General features: G+C 53.5%; 2 long non-coding RNA genes across 3 annotated transcripts; both read right to left on the bottom strand.

The window, feature by feature from the left end:
* Window positions 1-2,455: 2,455 nt before the first annotated feature.
* Window positions 2,456-5,047, bottom strand: LOC150002410 (uncharacterized). Its single transcript, XR_016513168.1, has 5 exons — window positions 4,795-5,047; window positions 4,397-4,472; window positions 3,820-3,952; window positions 3,208-3,331; window positions 2,456-2,831 (listed from the first exon to the last, which is right to left on the bottom strand). It is a non-coding gene; the product is annotated as an uncharacterized LOC150002410 (long non-coding RNA).
* Window positions 5,048-14,871: 9,824 nt separating this feature from the next.
* Window positions 14,872-17,445, bottom strand: LOC150002409 (uncharacterized). Of its 2 annotated transcripts, XR_016513167.1 has the most exons (4): window positions 17,347-17,445; window positions 16,134-16,211; window positions 15,734-15,809; window positions 14,872-15,265 (listed from the first exon to the last, which is right to left on the bottom strand). It is a non-coding gene; the product is annotated as an uncharacterized LOC150002409 (long non-coding RNA). The 2 variants fall into 2 exon arrangements; XR_016513166.1 differs by lacking the exon at window positions 14,872-15,265 and having other exon boundaries at window positions 15,666-15,809.
* Window positions 17,446-20,222: the final 2,777 nt, after the last annotated feature.

Below are 20,222 nucleotides of genomic sequence, written 5' to 3'. Positions count from 1 at the left end.
GGGTGGGACCAAGATGGCGGGGCAGGCTACGTAGACCTTCGGGGGTTGGGCCTCGGCTGCGTGAGACCTTCTAGGGCGGGAACAAGATGGCGGGTCCGCCACAAGCGGAAGTCGCCCGGAAGTCCTTTGGGGTCAGACCGGGAGGGCGGAAGTGTCTCTGAAGTGCGGCGGAAGGTCAGACTTCCGGGAAGCGGCTTCTAAGCCCTCCAGGGGCGGGGGCCAGGTGCCGGAACCCTATCGGAGGATGTGTAAGGCCTTCGGGCGCAGGATAGAGGACCCCGAAGTCCCAGTGCGGGGCAGGGAAGGGGACGCGGTAGTTCTAGTTCTTCGGGGGCGGGGACAGGTTGGCGGAAGACTCCCGGAAGCGGGGCGAGGCCAAACACCCGGAAGACCTTCGTGGTGAGACCAAGATGGCAGCGCAGGCTGCGTAGACCTTCGGGGGTTGGGCCTCGGCTGCGTGAGGCCTCCTAGGGCGGTAACAAGATGGCGGGTCCGCCGCAAGCGGAAGTCGCCCGGAAGTCCTCTGGGGTGGGACCGGGAGGGCGGAAGTGTCCCGGAAGTGTGGCAGAAGGTCAGACTTCCCGGAAGCGTCTCCTAAGTCCTTCAGGGGCGGGGCCGAGGTGCCGGCAGCCTGTCGGAAGCGGGACGGAGGGTGTGTAAGACCTTCGGGAGCAGGATAGAGGGCCCCGAAGTCCCACGGGGACAGGGAAGAGGACGGGGTAGTTCTTCGGGGGCGGGAGACACAGAGTGCAGAGAGGAGAGCATTCCAGAGAGGGTGAGGGACAGACAGAGGGCGGTACAGAGGGGGGGTCCAGGACAGAGCATCAGCAACAAGGCAGTGGCGAGTTGCAGGTCAGAATGAAGAAAGTGGACTTTATTCTCAGGACGAGGGAAAGCAGGAGCTGATTCGGGTTTATATAGAACATACTATTTGTGTGTGTGTGTAGCGGGCTGGGGGGGGGCGGTGTTCTCTTAAAGCCAAAGAATACGACAGTGCAAATACAAAATTGGGCATCAAATTGAAAATCAGAATGAGAAACCTCACCAAATTACCGCAGTTCGATGAGCCGACATACCCGTAAGGCACCCCCCCACCCCCGGCGTTTCCGGCATCACGGGACCTGAATCCCCAGATGGTAACTGCACACACCTTAAGGATGAAGTTTGCCACAGTAGAGCTTCTGACTTGGCACATGTCAAGCCCTGTTCCTCTCCCACTGTCCCGGGAACTTCCAACGATGGTGACAACTTCTGTTCCTATGCCTTCCTGTCACTATACTGGGTATGCAGGCTCAGCGGGTGGGTGAGGAACACGTCCCGAGAGCCATTTGGACCCTGAGGTGAGTAACAATAACCTCACTACGCATGGAAGTATCTGCGAACAAGTATGTTCCGCTGCAGAAACAGACGGTAGCGCTTATTAACTGCAGGTAGAAGACCTTACTTTTGCAGACTTTACAAAAAGCACGAGCATGGAACACATCGTGAGGGTCCCTTCCCAGGTCTCCGAAGCGAGGGGTCCTGAAGCTTAAGCTTCACTCACTTCGCAGCAGATCTGTGAAATTCTCGCATGGGGAACCGACGGAAGGGTTCAATGTGCTCTGAGGAGAGCTGGAGGGGACAAGTGTGGGAGGCCGGCACTGCGGCGGTGGCCCTGGAGCCTTCCTGGGCTGAGACCAGGGCCCCCCACCCCACCGCCTCAGCCAAGACCGACTGCTCTCGTCTGTGGCCCCTTTTCCTCTGTGGCCATAATCTCTCCTGCACGGGACCTGCCACGCGCCCGCCGTGGGCCTGCCGCGGCGTCCGCAGCAGCTGTCATCCCCCCGCCCGTCTGGTCTGGGTCGGCTCAGCCCACGGTCGTTCTTAAACCAACCGCTGGAGACGGAGAGAGGGCACACCCGGCTACCCCGAGGGATGTGCCACCTGGGGCAGAGGAACAGACAAACGCATTGTAAGAGCCGTAGGTAAGGGGAAAGGTAAACTCGAGTTCTCTCTCGGGAGTAGAGGGGGAGAGAGAAATGGGATCTGAGGGATCCGGAGGTGCTCAGAAGCACTGATGACTGATTACTGTAGCGGGTGCAGGGCTTGCACTGTAAACGGGCCTTTCACGTGTTTTCGGAGAGGTTTGCGTGAACGCGTGTGTGTATACATGTGCACGCACACACTTCCGGTCCTAGGAAGAGCCATCGATGTCGATGGCTGGCAACAGGTACAAGAACGTGATTCCCACAGAGGCCGAGGGCCACGGGTACTCCAAGACGGTAGGGACACAGCAAGGGAGACCTTCAGGGCACAGGTCCCATCTTTCCCTGCTGATGACACTCACACCCACCAACTTTAGCCTCTTGTGTCCCGGCACCTCCAGGGCTGCCCCAGGACACTGAAGCATGAAGGATCACAGACCCACTGATCCCGGTGAACAACAGTGACTGCTACAGACAATTCTCCTTCACCGTTTCCATTCTTACCGAGTTTTATTCCCAGAAAAGGGGGGGAGGGGGGTAGAAAGGTCCATGAAGAGCAGTCACCGCCCAACTTACAGAAAGACGAGGGCCCGATCAGATGCTACCATCCCTCTTTCCCACCGTCCGGGTTCAAAAGCCATCACGTGCTCACTGTGGAAGAGGGCGGCTGAAATGGGGCTCAAAAGATTTATAAGACCCCCAATTCTGTCTCCCACGTATCCTTTTCTTTTTGTTCTTTTTCTTTCTTCTCACGCTCAGCCTTAGCTTCTTCTTCCTCGTGTCTTCTGATCAGCTGTTCCACTTCCTTCTGTCCGAGGACTCCGATGACCGTCTTTCCATTCTCTCTGGTCGGCGTGGCAATTTCCACTGGGGGCAAACACACACACACACACACACACACACACACACACACACGGCTGCGTTACGGGGCGCACTCAGCCCGCACAGGCGACCCGGTTCAAAAACCCCCCCCCCCCCTTGTCGGCCTTCGCTCACCACCCCTTCGTGTTTTGTGCTTCATATGATTCACGGATACTTTTATTCACGTTTCTGCGTCAACGATCTTTCTTCTCCTGACCCATTCCAACCTTCTAAGCTGCTGTTTTGTCCCTTCCTTTGAAAAAGTCCCACGAGCCAACCCGCTGTAAGCTGTGCTGAGCAGAAGGAACCGCAATTTCCTCGTAGGAACCTCTCCGACGCGGTCCAGGAAACTGACCGAACCGGAGGAGGGGACATAACCTACCCTTTTCAGCAGAGAGCTTGCTCACGTCCATGGTCTTGTCGAGGACTTTGATAGCTAAAGCAAGTGCTGACTTCGGGGTCATTTCCCCTTCTTTGTAGTCTTGTTTTAACATAGACACAGCTGCCTACGAAGCAGAAATAATCATCAAAAAGAACGTCCTTTAAATGTCTGCATTTTTCAGGAACGTGGACTGGGCAGAAGACTGATGCCTGAATTATTATTAGCATGTAACCACTGTAAGCAATTATGATGGGCGGGGACACATGGGATGGGGTGGAGGGGGAGTGTCGATGCTCTGTGAATGGAATCTTTAACCCGGGGCCTCAGACCTCCAAGACTTTGTGATAGAATTCAAGGGGATTATCCACCAGGATATGAAAAAAACTGTATCTTATTTCAACAACTTGCCTTTGAAAATCACTATTTCCTTTTGTTACAAACGTAGGCAATAAACCCCAGTGGTATTAGCAGAACCTGCGACTGCATCACCAATAGCAATCACAGATGCTAAAGTTGTTGCAGCTACCTTAAAATACCATTTACATTCATCGCCGTTTCAAAATCATGTTAGGTACCTATTGCTAGGTTTTACAGCAACACAGAAATACTCACGGCGCTGTTATTTCCAATGCATGTGGCCTTCCATACCCCGTAATTTCCGCTTGGGTCGCTCTGATAGAGCTGAAAGCCGTAACGCTTATCCCAGCCAATGGACAGCAGCGAGACGCCAAAGGGACGTTTTTCCCTTTAACCAAGAAAGAGGACTGTCAAGTACATCAACCGCCCAAATGCAGTATCGCTATAGTCACTTGAGCTCCCTGAACGTAGCCGAAGCACCTTTCTGTGAAGCTGAGCATTCGTAAGTGGCTTTGTTCTGGCCACCACAGACTAAGGCCCACCAAAACGTCCACTTGCTTCCGGGAGATGGAATTAAGACATGGAGGACTGCTTCTCAGTGCTGAGTTTAATTATTAGGTAAAAAACAATCGGTTTCCAGATTTAAAAATGCTATTTTTGCCTCTCGATAGTCTATTAATAAAACATATGATCATACATATCGCGGAAACCACAAAGCGGAAATGTACAAAGTTTTTACTTACTTTTCAATTTCTTTTTATCATCTCATAAAAAAATTATTACTTAGAAAATGTCTCCCCTTTCTGGAATAAATATGCCCCAGATTTCCTACCTCCAAACTGTGCGTACGCTTGTTTGATATCACAGAGCGCTGTCACCAACTGCTCACAAGGAATTGGCTCCCGACACTAGTAAACAAATACCTAGGATGAAAACATTGGCATAGTCATCATTTTTTCCTAAAACACAAAAATCTAAGCAAAACATATTCTGGACATAAACCTGCTCCATGGGGACATTAACAGTCACCTGTCATTTGAGAGGGGAGCAGGGGAATGTCAACATCCTAACAATCTTACTACCACAACATTTTAGAAGTTCGGGTTAAAAAAAAAACAATTTTCAATTAATAGATCTGTAATGACTCTCATCTTTGCAAAAACGAGTTCTCCTTAGAGATATCAAACAAACTAACTTAGAGATCATCAGTCACACCCTCTCTGACCATACCTTTGGGCCATGAGCCTCAGTTCATTGGTCAGAACGTTAGCGTCAGAAGTTATGCCGGCCACACTGCAAGCCATGTCCCTGGAGGAAAAAAAAATGTATTCATGTGTCTGTAAGCAGAGCAGGTGTCTGAGAGGGCCTTTAAGAAGTGTTTGCAAAGTCCCAAGTTCCATGATAAGTTTACCATGCTCGCGTCAATGCTCTGGTTTTCTTCTGAACAGACAGAAACTACAGAAGGTTTATCTTTGCAGGACAAACCTGACATCATTTAACACGAAAGATACATGGCGCCCCCTCCAGTTCTTCGATAGGTGTTATTTAGCACCACGACGCCGAACAGGGCGAGAGAAGGAGCACTAGGAAGCTAAAGCAAGTCCCGAGAAGGTCCAGAAGCAAGACAGAGGTTTTGCCAGAGAGGAAGAAAAACTACCCCCACTCCTGGGTCATCGGTATTCTCACCTCCAAAGGCCTGGCTGGCCGGGGCGGAGGGAGGGGGCTCAGGGGCTAGGCTCCCAGGAAAGGCGCCTTTCCTTTCTTTGCTGCCATTCCCCGAGGGCTGCGCTGGCTCCCCTAGAGCTGGCACCCTCTGTCACCTGCTGTCACTACACCTCCGCAAGCCTGCCGGCTGCCGAGCGGCCCGTGGCCCGGCGGTGACTCTGGAGGGATGATGCTTCCTTGGACACGCATCCAAAGGCCCTAGAACCGGCACCCGCCTCGTCCCCCACTCAGGGGGGAAGTCTCTTGACAGGCAAACCCAGTGCCCCGCCAGCTAGGAGTCCCGCACGCCCAACGACGCGAAACCGACGGGGCTCATCTAAACTGTTCCCAGACCTCCAGGGGTAGGATTCGGGACACTTCCACACAATTCCCGAGTAGCCGTTCTGAACACTCGGGGAGCCTGCCACGTGTCAGACCCTGCGCCAGTGTATTTCACTCGTTTCACTCTAGTTCATTAAACGGCCACCACCACTCGAGGCGGCACCGAAGCCCAGAGAAGGAAAGCAACGGGCGCGAGGCCACACAGACTTAACCCAGGCCTGCACACCTACCACGCCTGTACTCCGAACGGTATAGAGTAGTTTCTCCACCTAGGGCTTGGCCCTGCACGTCAAAAGAATAACGCATCGTCCTAAGCCTCGAGGAAGTTTCAAGTAAAAATCAAAAATGTCCACCAGTAAAGGCACAATAACAAGCGTCCGCGTCAAGTTTACTACGGCACACGGGCCAGCCCTCCCGAAATACGTGAGGTCCTACGTATGTGAGCACGTGAGATATTGAAACCCTCTCCCCCCTGTGAGCTCACTTACTCACTGAGCTTATAAATGTTTTCAGGGACAACAACTTCATCAGGCAGCTTGTGGGTGTGGCGTCGCTCTGCTGCAAGCCAGACACCGCCGCTCGCTAACGTTCCCGGACAGGTGCCCGCACGTCCGATGGCCTCCATGGCGTACTCAACCTGGTACAAGCGACCTGCAAAACACAAGCGGTGAGAAACCGAGACTCCCTTCCGGGTGCTTGCACCACTGGGCCAAGAGAGTCAGCGGGAACCCTGACAGGCTCTACCCTCGCGTCCCTCTCTCGTTCTCTCGTGCTGCGCGCGATCGACCTGGGGACCATAATGACATCAAAACACAAGAGAGCACGGACTATAAAAAAAAGTGTCTTGATTTCCGCCCCCCCACCCCCAGCACCCAAAAAAAGTCAAGCACTTAAAAATACATTGGAGACAAGATTACACAATTCCTGTTTTACCTCCTGGAGAAAATAGAGTGGTCCTGGAGTCATATCTTTGAGACCGCAAAGGAAAAATATACCCATGACTCCCGTCCACTGAAGGTAACTCCTGCATGAAACACATCCTGGCACCCAGAGTCCAGTGCGTGGCAGGGAACCGATCATTTCTTCCCACTCCGGTTTTCTCACGCAGGTCCGTGAGCTGAGTACCAGACCCTCTGTCAGGCGATAGCTTACGGACGTGTGCGTGACTTACCGTGTTTTCTGAACTTTACAGCTCCTGTCAAAAGAAAGTGAGATCCTTACCAAAATGAAAGTTACAATTGAGAAAGCATTTCCACGACTTAAAACCGTTCCGTCCTCCCCCTTCTTTGGCTGACTCCGCGGTGCAGCTACTGAGCGCAGCAGGCTCTGTAGACGCTGCGACAGCGCCGCCTGGTGGTCAGGTGAGGGACGCACACGCGATTTGACACAGGTGGAAACCGAGGCACCGGGGCTGGAGGGGAAAATCGAAAAAGCCCTTTTTTGAAAAAAGAAAACAACACAGAAAAGGACCCCAAATGGGACATGGGAGAGGCAGAAAGAGGGATGAGACCCTGCAGGTCCAAGAGGAAGAACTGGGGAAGGAGAAAGAACGGGGCGTCCAGGCGGAGCAGGAAGCTTCAGCAGAAAGCACTGAGTCAGGCGCCTCACGGGCAAGAGACAAACGGCCGAAGCTCAAAAAAAAAAGAATCGCAGCCGCTCGAAAGCCAAGCCAGTATCCCGACCACGGAGTCCAGGAGGGCGGACACGTTAAGAGGGGCAGAGGCTTCTCCCGGGAGGGCTGGGGTCCTGCATGCGGAAGGAGGCGGGGGGGGGGGGGGGCGGCGGGCGGGGGGGCGGCGGGCAATCTCGGCCCCCAGAGCACATTTCCCAAATAGCGGAACACCAGACTAAGGCCGCAGGACCGGCCTGGCACTTTGGGAGGCAGTGACCTGCGACGAGGCGGCCGGACAGTTCTCATCCCCATGCTCCACGCCGGCGCAGCCGGCATCCCCGCGGCGCCCGAAGGCAGGTACTAACCGGAGCAGAAAAACCGGAATTGAGTTGAGGGCTACACGAAGGGCTTCACGCCACAGGAAAAATCCACCATCACCCCGCCGAGTGTCCGCTGCCCGTGTGGCCCACGCGCGTGCGCAGAACGATCAACATACGGAAGCCCTTCGGGGGCGGAGAGAAGGTGGCGGAAGACTACCGGAAGCGGAAGCAGGGCAAGGCCGAACACCGGGAAGTCCTTTGGGGTGGGACCAAGATGGCAAAAGTGTGTCAGAAGTGCGGCGGAAGGTCAGCCTCCCCGAAGCGGCTTCTAAGCCCTCCAGGGGCGGGGACCAGGTGCCGGCGGCCTATCGGAAGCGAGGCAGAGGATGTGTAAGACCTTCCTCCACATCTTTCCAAACATACATTGCACTTACAGTGAGTCTACGCAGCGACACATTCAGCAGGCTATTTATATCGCTCTGCTTTTCTCCCCGCCAGGCCGGTCATATATCATGCTAAGTCCATCAACATTTCTTCTGAGAAGGAGCCAAGTCCATTTTTATTTCCTCTGGGAGATGCTGGGACTAGGTTCATTTGCATGCAGTTCCTTTGCGTACGTCAAAAGTCCGGGTGGGCGTTCCAGCCGCCGCCAGGTTCTGATGCCAAAATCTTTGTCAAAGCCAAAATCTCCGAGTGGCCAGCCTGCCACTGCCTCTCTGACCTCATCTCCTGCACTCCTCCCCAGGGGTCCCTCGCCTCTAGCCACACGGGCCTCCTCGCTGCTCCGCAAACACACCGGCACACGCCAGCCTCCGGGCCTTTGCACTCACGACAGTTCCCCGGCCTGACACACCCTCCCCGGGGTAGTCCCACGGCAGGCCGCTTCTCAGGGACACCTTTCCAGACCATCCTATTCAGACCCCGACACGCCCTGTCCTCCTTCCCAGTGTATTCTTCTCCAAGCTTACCAACACCCAAGGAGCCGAGGCACAGGCTTGAATCTCTGTGAAGCTGCTACGTAGAAAAAAATACCGAGGCCACAGCTAGAACGGCAGCTTCGTAAAGCTTGTACGTACACTCTGCGTCCCTAGAGTGCCGCCGCCGGGCGTCCCTATAGTCGCGGAGAGGACAGAAGAATAAATAGCTTAGCGGACGGCCCCCCGAGCGATTTGACCTACAGAGGAGGATGGCATTGAATACAGAATGACATGCACACCTACCACACCCACTAACTGAGATATGGCGAGGCCAAACTGGATTTTTATCTTGTCATTCGTGGGTGTTGCACAGGACGAACCCATCTTTCGTCGCCTCGAAATAAATCCTTAAACAAGCTATCTTCATGTTTTGCAATAAAGAACGGTTCGGCTAATCCTGTCTAACAAATTTTTAAAAGTTAGCGTACTGGCTTCTCTCCTACAAATAACTTTTAAAAGTTCCTCATCATTAGTGAACCAAACTATTAGTTAGGCTATTATTAATAGTACTTTTAAGATGAAATATTAATACAATTCTTTGTGATCAATAAGGAGCACTCCAGTTCAGATATGTTTTTAAGTTAAATCAGAGGACTCTCATGGAAATAGGCAGAGTTCCCTAAGAAGCACTCGGTACTCAGTACAGACTTATTTAACTTCCGAGTAACAGAAGCCTTTAAATGACCAGTTAGGGGGTTGCTTGACACAAAATTTCAAACCTAGAAAACATGTATGGAAGTAAAATAAACGTATCAACGGTAGATGTAAAATAAACGTGCTTTAATTTACATGTTTTTAGAAAAGATTTTATTGATGTATTTTTAGAGGGGAAGTGGGGAGAAGCAGAGGGGGAGAAACATCAGTGTGTGGTTACTTCTCATGCACCCACACTGACTGGGGACCTGGCCTGCAACCCAGGCCTGTGCCCTGACTGGGAATCGAACCAGCAACCCTTTAGTTCACTCAATCCACGGAGCCACACCAGCCAGACATACATGATTTTAATATACAAAGATATATGAAGTACATAGTAGGTGCTCACTTTGTTGAATGCATACACGAATGAATACACGAGTCCATACCATCTGACAATTCCCTTTTCTTTCCAATATTCGGAGTTTCATCGTCGGTCGCGAAACAACTTTCACCTAGTTGCAGAAATTTGCTATTAAGGACGATGAGGCATTAGCCTGCGCTTCTTAAAATTGGAGACCTAGTCTTACTCAGATTTGAGTATGAAGAGAGGGGATAACAGCACGCTGGTTAAGAACACAGGATTTTCAGGTGGACGGCTTGGGTTCCTTCCAGCCTCTAACACCTGCTGTCTGACCTGAAAGCAAGTTACCTCCTTCTCTGCATATCAGTTTTGCCTTCTGTAAAACTGACCACGGTGAGGACGAAATAAAACTGTGCATGGAAGTGCCAGCACGGGGTCATTCTGATTATTCCACAAATGACTACTAGAGTAATGGTAACTGATAGACCTCCAAAGACACAAATACACAGAAATATTGCAACAAAAGCAGTCACTGCCTGCAGAGCTACTGATTCTGCCTGAAACCTCCCGGAGGGCCACTAAAGGTCGTTTCCCTACAGATCACCCGAGGAACGGAACCTTGCAAAATACGAGGGAAGAGCTTGTCTGTGGAACTGGGCACTCTCTGCACAGTACAATGACAGTTCAATAAGAAGCTTTCCCAGAGTCTACACCCTTTAAAGCTAATAATGATAATTAGAAGAGCAACCTACTAATAGCACACAGATGACATATTTCAAAAAAAAAAAAAGTGAAGGGGTTCAAGCAGTGACGCACACTAAAAACAGTATAAGAACAAAAATAAGAAGGTATTGGACCAATAGTTAAAAATACAAACAACACGGGAGAAAAACTGGGACAACTGTAAAAGAACAACAATTTAAAACAAGACCAAAAAATTGCCAATAACAGGAGACAAAGTAAACTGGATACATAAAAGGTATAAATAAGAAACATGACATTAACACTCTGAGAGACTTAAGTTTTGGCTGTACAAATTCAATTTTAACTTTGAATATCATTTCTCTAGTACTGTCTCAAATTTGGGGAGTTAGAAGAATGATTTACCTAAAAAGTTTGGTGATTAAGGAAGGACAAAGGACTGCAAAGCTGAAAACCTTATTTTGAATACTTGGCACCACCACTCGTTTAGCTGTGAACCTGCACATGCCACAATATCCTAACCTACATCAATATGGATATCTATTGGCACAATGTCAATAATTGTTAAAAGTGTATGGCAAGAACTCTTCAAGTCATTATATTTGAATGTTTTATGTATGTTTAAATTTTTTAATTCTAGAAAATTAATAAGAAAGAATAACTTCTGCTTTGCTGCCTCACTGTTGTGCAGAAAAAATTAAATAAGCTATGTTATCTCACTAAGTCAGGTAGTATCTAGGTAGTTTGCCATTCTTTTTTTTTTTTTACCCCCGCTACGACTACTCACACTTAGTGTGGTGGGACAGACGCGCGCTCTGCACAGTCTCCCGCTGGCCTTACTCCTCGCTTTCGGGGTTCCTACAGCCACCCCGAAAGAGCACTGGGCCTGATGATGGGGTACATACGAAGCGTTTCTGGAAATCTGTTAGCTCTTCTGAAGCTCCATCCAGGAAGGCTAAGTCTATTAAAGATAGAAGCCTGTTAACCCTAGGCTCATTAACGCTAAACCTATCAACCCTGAGCCTAGCCATCTAGCCCTATCCGTACAGTGGACTCGGTGAGCTTCCCTTAGCTGTAATTCCCAGAGTTCCCCACAGGAGGGCAGCACTGAGACAGACGGGGAGCCACAGCCGGCAAGCACACTGACAGGTTGATGGAAGAGTTCCTCTGGAGCGCACAGGAGCAGGTGAAGCGCGTTGAGTTCAGTGGACTTAAGTGGCTTCTTGGCAATCCCAGAGCCTGGTGTCTGAATCGAGAGATGATGATTTGCACTTTCTAAAAAAGTCTGAGCACCATCAGATTAAGTAAATGTTGAGTTTACTATTGTAATTTGATACCGTAAACCTCTCCATAGAATTGCGGAGGACGTGTAAGACCTTCGGGAGCAGGACAGAGGACCCCGAAGTCCCGGGGGGGGGGGGGCAGGGAAGGGGACGCGGCAGTTCTTCGGGGGCGGGGACAGGGTGGCGGAAGACTCCCGGAAGCGAGGCGAGGCCGAACACCCGGAAGACCTTCGGGGTGGGACCAAGATGGCGGGGCAGGCTGCGTGGACCTTCTGGGGTTGGGCCTCAGCTGCGTCAGACCTTCTAGGGCGGGAACAAGATGGCGGGTCCGCGGGAAGCGGAAGTCGCCCGGAAGTCCTCTGGGGTGGGACCGGGAGGGCGGATGTGTCCCGGAAGTGCGGCGGAAGGTCGGACTTCCCGGAAGCGGCTCCTAAGTCCTCCAGGGGCGGGGGCGAGGTGCCGGAACTCTATCGGAGGATGTGTAAGACCTTCGGGAGCAGGATAGAGAACCCCGAAGTCCCGGGGCGGGGGTGGGGCAGGGAAGGGGACGAGGCAGTTCTCCGGGGGCGGGGACAGGGTGGCGGAAGACTCCCGGAAGCGGGGCGAGGCCGAACACCCGGAAGACCTTCAGGGTGGGACCAAGATGGCGGGGCAGGCTGCGTGGACCTTCTGGGGTTGGGCCTCAGCTGCGTCAGACCTTCTAGGGCGGGAACAAGATGGTGGGTCCGCGGGAAGCGGAAGTCGCCCGGAAGTCCTCTGGGGTGGGACCAGGACCGCGGAAGTGCGGCAGAAGGTCAGACTTCCCGGAAGCGGCTCCTAAGTCCTCCAGGGGCGGGGGCGAGGTGCCGGAACGCTATCGGAGGATGTGTAAGGCCTTCGGGAGCAGGATAGAGGACCCCGAAGTGCCAGTGCGGGGCAGGGAAGGGGACGCGGTAGTTCTAGTTCTTCGGGGGCGGGGACGGGGTGGCGGAAGATACCCGGAAGCGGCGCGAGGCCGGACACCCGGAAGACCTTCGGGGTGAGACCAAGATGGCGGGGCAGGCTGCGTAGACCTTTGGGGGTTGGGCCTCGGCTGCGTGAGACCTCCTGGGGCGGGAACAAGATGGCGGGTCGGCCGCAAGCGGAAGTCGCCCGGAAGTCCTCTGGGGTGGGACCGGGAGGGCGGAAGTGTCCCGCAAGTGCGGCGGAAGGTCAGACTTCCCGGAGGCGGCTCCTAAGTCCTCCAGGGGCGGGGCCGAGGTGCCGGCAGCATGTCGGAAGCGGGGCGCAGGGTATGTAAGACCTTCGGGAGCAGGATAGAGGGTCCCGAAGTCCCACGGGGACAGGGAAGAGGACGGGGTAGTTCTTCGGGGGCGGGAGACACAGAGTGCAGAGAGAAGAGCATTCCAGAGAGGGTGAGGGACAGACAGAGGGCGGTCCAGAGGGGGGGCGGGGGTCCAGGACAGAGCATCAGCAACAAGGCAGTGGCGAGTTGCAGGTCAGAATGAATAAAGTGGACTTTATTCTCAGGACGAGGGAAAGCAGGGGCTGATTCGGGTTTATATATAAGATACTATCTGTGTGTGTGTGTGTGTGTGTGTGTGTGTGTGTAGCGGAGTGGGAGGGTGTCCTCTTAAAGCAAAAGAATACGGCAGTACAAATACAAAATTGGGTATCAAACTGAAAATCAGAATGAGAAACTTCACCAAATTACCGCAGTGGTTCGATGAGCCGACATACCCGTAAGGCACCCCCCCGCCCCCCCCCCCCCGGCGTTTCCGGCACCACGGGACCTGAATCCCCAGATGGTAACTCTGCACACACCTTAAGGATGAAGTTTGCCACAGACGAGCTTCTGACTTGGCACATGTCAAGCCCTGTTCCTCTCCCACTGTCCAGGAACTTCCAATGATGGTGACAACTTCTGTTCCTATGCCTTCCTGTCACTATACTGGGTATGCAGGCTCAGCGGGTGGGTGAGGAACACGTCCTGAGAGCCATTTGGACCCTGAGGTGAGTAACAATAACCTCACTACGCATGGAAGTATCTGCGAACAAGTATGTTCCGCTGCAGAAACAGACGGTAGCGCTTATTAACTGCAGGTAGAAGACCTTACTTTTGCAGACTTTACAAAAAGCACGAGCATGGAACACATCGTGAGGGTCCCTTCCCAGGCCTCCGAAGCGAGGGGTCCTGAAGCTTAAGCTTCACTCACTTCGCAGCAGATCTGTGAAATTCTCGCATGGGGAACCGACGGAAGGGTTCAATGTGCTCTGAGGAGAGCTGGAGGGGACAAGTGTGGGAGGCTGGCACTGCGGCGGTGGCCCTGGAGCCTTCCTGGGCTGAGACCAGGGCCCCCCACCCCACCCGCCTCAGCCAAGACCGACTGCTCTCGTCTGCGGCCCCTTTTCCTCTGTGGCCATAATCTCTCCTGCACAGGACCTGCCACGTGCCCGCCGTGGGCCTGCCGCGGCGTCCCAAGCTGTCATCCCCCAGCCCGTCTGGTCTGGGTCGGCTCAGCCCACGGTCGTTCTTAAACCAAGCGCTGGAGACGGAGAGAGGGCACACCCGGCCACCCCGAGGGATGTGCCACCTGGGGCAGAGGAACAGACAAATGGATTGTAAGAACCGTAGGTAAGGGGAAAGGTAAACTCGAGTTCTCTCTCTGGAGTAGAGGGGGAGAGGGAAATGGGATCTGAGGGATCCAGAGGTGCTCAGAAGCACTGATGACCGATTACCGTAGTGGGTGCAGGGCTTGCACTGTAAACGGGCCTTTCACGTGTTTTCGGAGCGGTTTGTGTGAACGCCTGTGTGTATACATGTGCACGCACACACATCCGGTCCTAGGAAGAGCCATCGATGTCGATGGCTGGCAACAGGTACAAGAACGTGATTCCCACAGAGGCCGAGGGCCACGGGTTCTCCAAGACGGCAGGGACACAGCAAGGGAGACCTTCAGGGCACAAGTCCCATCTTTCCCTGCTGATGACACTCACACCCACCAACTTTAGCCTCTTGTGTCCCGGCACCTCCAGGGCTGCCCCAGGACACTGAAGCATGAAGGATCACAGACCCACTAACCCCGGTGAACAACAGTGACTGCTACAGACAATTCTCCTTCGCCGTTTCCATTCTTACCGAGTTTTATTCCCAGAAAAGGGGGGCGGGGGTTAGAAAGGTCCATGAAGAGCAGTCACCGCTCAACTTACAGAACGGCGAGGGCCCGATCAGAGGCTACCATCCCTCTTTCCCACCGTCCGGGTTCAAAAGCCAACACGTGCTCACTGTGGAAGAGGGCGGCTGAAATGGGGCTCAAAAGATTTATAAGACCCCCAATTCTGTCTTCCACGTATCCTTTTCTTTTTGTTCTTCTTTCTTCTCACGCTCAGCCTTAGCTTCTTCTTCCTCGTGCCTTCTGATCAGCTGTTCCACTTCCTTCTGTCTGAGGACTCCGATGACCGTCTTTCCATTCTCTCTGGTCGGCGTGGCCATTTCCACTGGGGGCAAACACACACACGCACGGCTGCGTTATAGCAATCACAGGTGCTAAAGTTGTTGCAGCTACCTTAAAATACCGTTTACATTCATCGCCGTTGCAAAATCACGTTAGGTACCTATCGCTAGGTTTTACAGCAACACAGAAATACTCACGGCGCCGTTATTGCCAATGCGTGCGGCCTTCCATCCCCCGTAATTTCCGCTTGGGTCGCTCCGATAGAGCTGAAAGCCGTAACGCTTATCCCAGCCAATGGACAGCAGCGAGACGCCAAAGGCACGTTTTTCCCTTTAACCAAGAAAAGAGGACCGTCAAGCACATCAGCCGCCCAAAGGCAGTATCGCTACAGTCACTCGAGCTCCCCGAACGTAGCTGAAGCACCTTTCTTGTGAAGCTGAGCATTCGTAAGTGGCTCTGTTCTGGCCACCACAGACTAAGGCCCACCAAAACGTCCACTTGCTTCCGGGAGATGGGCACAGTCAGGAGACGGAGTCAAGACCCGGAGGACCGCTACTCCGTGCTGAGTTTAATTATTAGGTAAGAAAAGCAATCGGTTTCCAGATTTAAAAAGGCTATTTCTGCCTCTCGATGGTCTATTAATAAAACATATGATAATACATATCGCGGAAACCACGAAGCGCAAATGTACAAAAAGTTTTTCACTTACTTTTCAATTTCTTTTTACCATCTCTTAAAAAAATTGTTACCTAGAAAATGTTTTCCCTTTCTGGAATAAATATGCCCCAGATTTCCTACCTCCAAACTGCGCGTACGCTTGTTTGATATCACAGAGCGCTGTCACCAACTGCTCACGAGGAATTGGCTCCCGATACTGTAATAAACAAATACCTAGGATGAAAACACTGGCATAGTCATCATTTTTCCCTAAGACACAAAAATCTAAGCAAAACATATTCTGGACATAAACCTGCGCCATGGGGACATTGACAGTCACCTGTCATTTGAAAGGGGAGCAGGGGAATGTCAACATCCTAACAATCTTATGACCATAACATTTTATAAGTTCAGGTTAGAAAAAAGAAGCAATTTTCAATTAATAAATCTGCGATGACTCTCATCTTGGCAAAAACGAGTTCTCCTTAGATATCAAGCAAACTGACTTATAGATCGTCAGTCACACTCTCTCTGACCATACCTTTGGGCAATGAGCCTCAGTTCATTGGTCAGAACGTTAGCGTCAGAAGTTACGCCGGCCACGGTGCAAGCCATGCCCCTGGAGGAAGAAAAAAAAAAATGTATTCATGTGTCTGTAAGCAGAGCAGGTGTCTGAGAGGGCCTTTAAGAAGTATTTGCAAAGCCCCAAGTTCCATGATAAGTTTACCATGCTCGCGTCAATGCTCTGGTTTTCTTCTGAACAGACAGAAACTACAGAAGGTTTATCTTTGCAGGACAAACCTGATGTCGTTTATAACATGAAAGATACACAGCGCCCCCTCCAGTTCTTCGATAGGCGTATTCAGCGCCACGACGCCGAACAGGGCGAGAGAAGGAGCACTAGGAAGCTAAAGCAAGTCCCGAGAGGGTCCAGAAGCAAGACAGAGGTTTTGCCAGAGTGGAAGAAAAACTACCCCCACTCCTGGGTCATTGGTATTCTCACCTCCAAAGGCCTGGCTGGCCGGGGCGGAGGGAGGGGGCTCAGCCGAGCGGCCCGTGGCCCGGCGGTGACTCTGGAGGGATGACGCTTCCTTGGACACGCATCCAAAGGCCCTATAACCGGCACCCACCTCGTCCCCCACTCAGGGGGGAAGTCTCTGACAGGCAAACCCAGTGCCCCGCCAGCTAGGAGTCCCGCACGCCCAACGACGCGAAACCGACGGGGCTCATCTAAACTGTTCCCAGACCTCCAGGGGTAAGATTCAGGACACTTCCACACAATTCCCGAGTAGCCGTTCTGAACACTCGGGGAGCCTGCTACGTGTCAGACCCTGCGCCAGTGTATTTCACTCGTTTCACTCTAGTTCATTAAACGGCCACCACCCCTCGAGGCGGCACCGAAGCCCAGAGAAGGAAAGCAACGGGCGCGAGGCCACACAGACTTAACCCAGGTCTGCACACCTACCACGCCTGTACTCCGAACGGTATAGTTTCTCCACCTAGGGCTTGGCCCTGCACGTCAAAAGAATAACGCATCTTCCTAAGCCTCAAGGAAGTTTCAAGTAAAAATCAAAAATGTCCACCAGTAAAGGCACAATAACAAGCGTTCGCGTCAAGTTTACTACGGCACACAGCCCAGCCCTCCCGAAATACGTGAGATCCTACATATGTGAGCACGTGAGATATTGAAACCCTCTCCCCTGTGAGCTCACTTACTCATCATCGAGCTTATAAATGTTTTCAGGGACAACAACTTCATCAAGCAGCTTGTGGGTGTTGCGTCACTCTGCTGCAAGCCAGACACCGCCGCTCGCTAACGTTCCCGGACAGGTGCCCGCACGTCCGATGGCCTCCATGGCATACTCAACCTGGTGCAAGCGACCTGCAAAACACAAGCGGTGAGAAACCGAGACTCCCTTCCGGGTGCTTGCACCACTGGGCCAAGAGAGTCAGCAGGAACCCTGACAGGCTCTACCCTCGAGTCCCTCTCTCATTCTCTCGTGCTGCGCGTGATCGACCTGGGGACCATAATTACATCAAAACACAAGAGAGCACGGACTATAAAAAAAAGTGTCTTGATTTCCGCCCCCCCACCCCCAGCACCCAAAAAAAGTCAAGCACTTAAAAATACTTTGGAGACAAGATTACACAATTCCTATTTTACCTCCTGGAGAAAATATAGTGGTCCTGGAGTCATATCTTCGAGACTGCAAAGGAAAAATATACCCATGACTCCCGTCCACTGAAGGTAACTCCTGTATAAAACACATCCTGGCACCCAGAGTCCAGTGTGTAGCAGGGAACCGATCATTTCTTCCCACTCCGGTTTTCTCACGCAGGTCCGTAAGCTGAGTACCAGACCCTCTGTCAGGCGATAGCTTACTGACGTGTGCGTGACTTACCGTGTTTTCTGAACTTTACAGCTCCTGTCAAAAGAAAGTGAGATCCTTACTGAAACGAAAGTTACAATTGAAAAAGCATTTCCACGACTTAAAACCACTCCGTCCACCCCCTTCTTTGGCTGACTCTGCGGCGCAGCTACTGAGCGCAGCAGGCTCTGTAGACGCTGCGACACCGCCGCCTGGTGGTCAGGTGAGGGACGCACACGCGACTTGACACAGGCGGAAACCGAGGCACCGGGGCTGGAGGGGAAAATCGAAAAAGCCCTTTTTTGAAAAAAACCAACACAGAAAAGGAGCCCAAATGGGACACGGTAGAGGCAGAAAGAGGGATGAGACCCTGCAGGTCCAAGAGGAAGAACTGGGGAAGGAGAAAGAACGGGGCGTCCAGGCGGAGCAGGAAGCTTCAGCAGAAAACACTGAGTCAGACGCCTCACGGGCAAGAGACAAAACGGCCGAAGCTCAAAAAAAAAAAAAAAAGAATCGCAGCCGCTCGAAAGCCAAGCCAGTATCCCGACCACGGAGTCCAGGAGGACGGACACGTGAAGAGGGGCAGAGGCTTCTCCCGGTAGGGCTGGGGCCCTGCACGCGGAAGGAGGCGGGGGGTGGGTGGGGGTGGGGGCCGGGGGACAATCTCGGCCCCCAGAGCACATTTCCCAAATAGTGGAACACCAGACTAAGGCCGCAGGACCGGCGCGCCCAGACGAGATTTCTTAAAGGTGGGCCGGGGCCGCAGGACCGGCCTGGCACTTTGGGAGGCGGTGACCTGCGACCAGGCCGCCGGAGAGTCCTCATACCCATGCTCCACGCCGGCGCAGCCCGCACCCCCACGGCGCCCGAAGGCAGGTAGTAACCGGAGCAGAAAAACTGGAATTGAGGGCTACACGAAGGGCTTCACGCCACAGGAAAAATCTATCACCCCGCCGAGTGTCCGCTGCCCATGTGGCCCGCGCGCGTGCGCCGAACGATCTTGCGGGGTTGGGGGGGCGAGGGGGTACGGGCCAAAGATACGGAAGCCCTTCGGGGGCGGAGACAAGGTGGCGTAAACAAGGTGGCGGAAGACTACCGGAAGCGGGGCGAGGTCGAACACCCGGAAGACCTTCGGGGGTGGGGGGGTGGAACCAAGATGGCGGGCCTACCGGAAGCGGGACAGGGTTGTAGACCTTTAGGGGCGGGGCCCCAGCTGAGTGAGACCTTCTAGGGCGGGAACAAGGTGGCAGGCGTGCCGGAAGCGGAAGTCACCCGGAAGTCCTTCGGGGTGGGACGGGGAGGGCGGACGTGTCCCGGAAGTGTGGCAGGTCAGCCTTCACGGAAGCGGCTTCTAAGTCCTCCGGGGGCGGGGACGAGGTGCTGGAACACTATCGGGATGTGTAAGACCTTCGGGAGCCGGACAGAGGACCCCGAAGTCCCACGGGGGCAGGGAGGAGGACGCAGCAGTGCTTCGGGGGCGAGGACAGGGTGGCGGAAGACTACCGGAAGCGAGACAGTGTGCATGGACCTTCGGGGGCGGGGCCCCAGCTGCGAGACCTTCTAGGGCGGGTACAAGGTGGCGGGCATGCCGGAAGCGGAAGTCACCCCGAAGTCCTTCGGGGTGGGACTGGGAGGGCAGACGTGTCCCGGAAGTGTGGTTGAAGGTCCGACTTCACGGAGGCGGCTTCTAAGTCCTCCAAGGGCGGGGCCGAGGTGCCGGCAGCCTATCGGAAGCAGGGCGGAGGATGTGTAAGACCTTGGGAGTACCATAGAGGACCCCGAAGTCCCACGGGGACAGGGAAGAGGACAGGGTAGTTCTTCGGGGGCGGGACACAGAGTGCAGAGAGGAGAGCATTCCAGAGAGGGTGAGGGACAGACAGAGGGCGGTCCGGAGGGGGGCGGGGGTCCAGGACAGAGCATCAGCAACAAGGCAGTGGTGAGTTGCAGGTCAGAATGAAGAAAGTGGGCTTCATTCTTAGGACGAGGGAAAGCAGGGGCTGATTCGGGTTTATATAGAACATACTACTAAGGGCTTCATGTCACAGGAAAAATCCACTATCACCCCGCCGAGTGTCCACTGCCCATGTGGCCCACGCGCGTGCGCAGAACGATCTCGCGGGGTGGGGTGGGGGCGAGGGGCGAACGGGCCAAAGATAGGGAGTTCTCTGGGGGCGGGGCCAAGGACAAGGAAGCCCTTCGGGGGCGGAGACAAGGTGGCGGAAGTGTACCGGAAGTGCAACTGAAGGTCAGACTTCCCAAAA

Source organism: Furipterus horrens, unplaced genomic scaffold, assembly GCF_987537825.1.
Source record: "Furipterus horrens unplaced genomic scaffold, mFurHor1.1.pri manual_scaffold_9, whole genome shotgun sequence".
Taxonomy (NCBI): domain Eukaryota; kingdom Metazoa; phylum Chordata; class Mammalia; order Chiroptera; family Furipteridae; genus Furipterus; species Furipterus horrens.
This window is presented reverse-complemented; position numbering and strand designations above follow the sequence as displayed.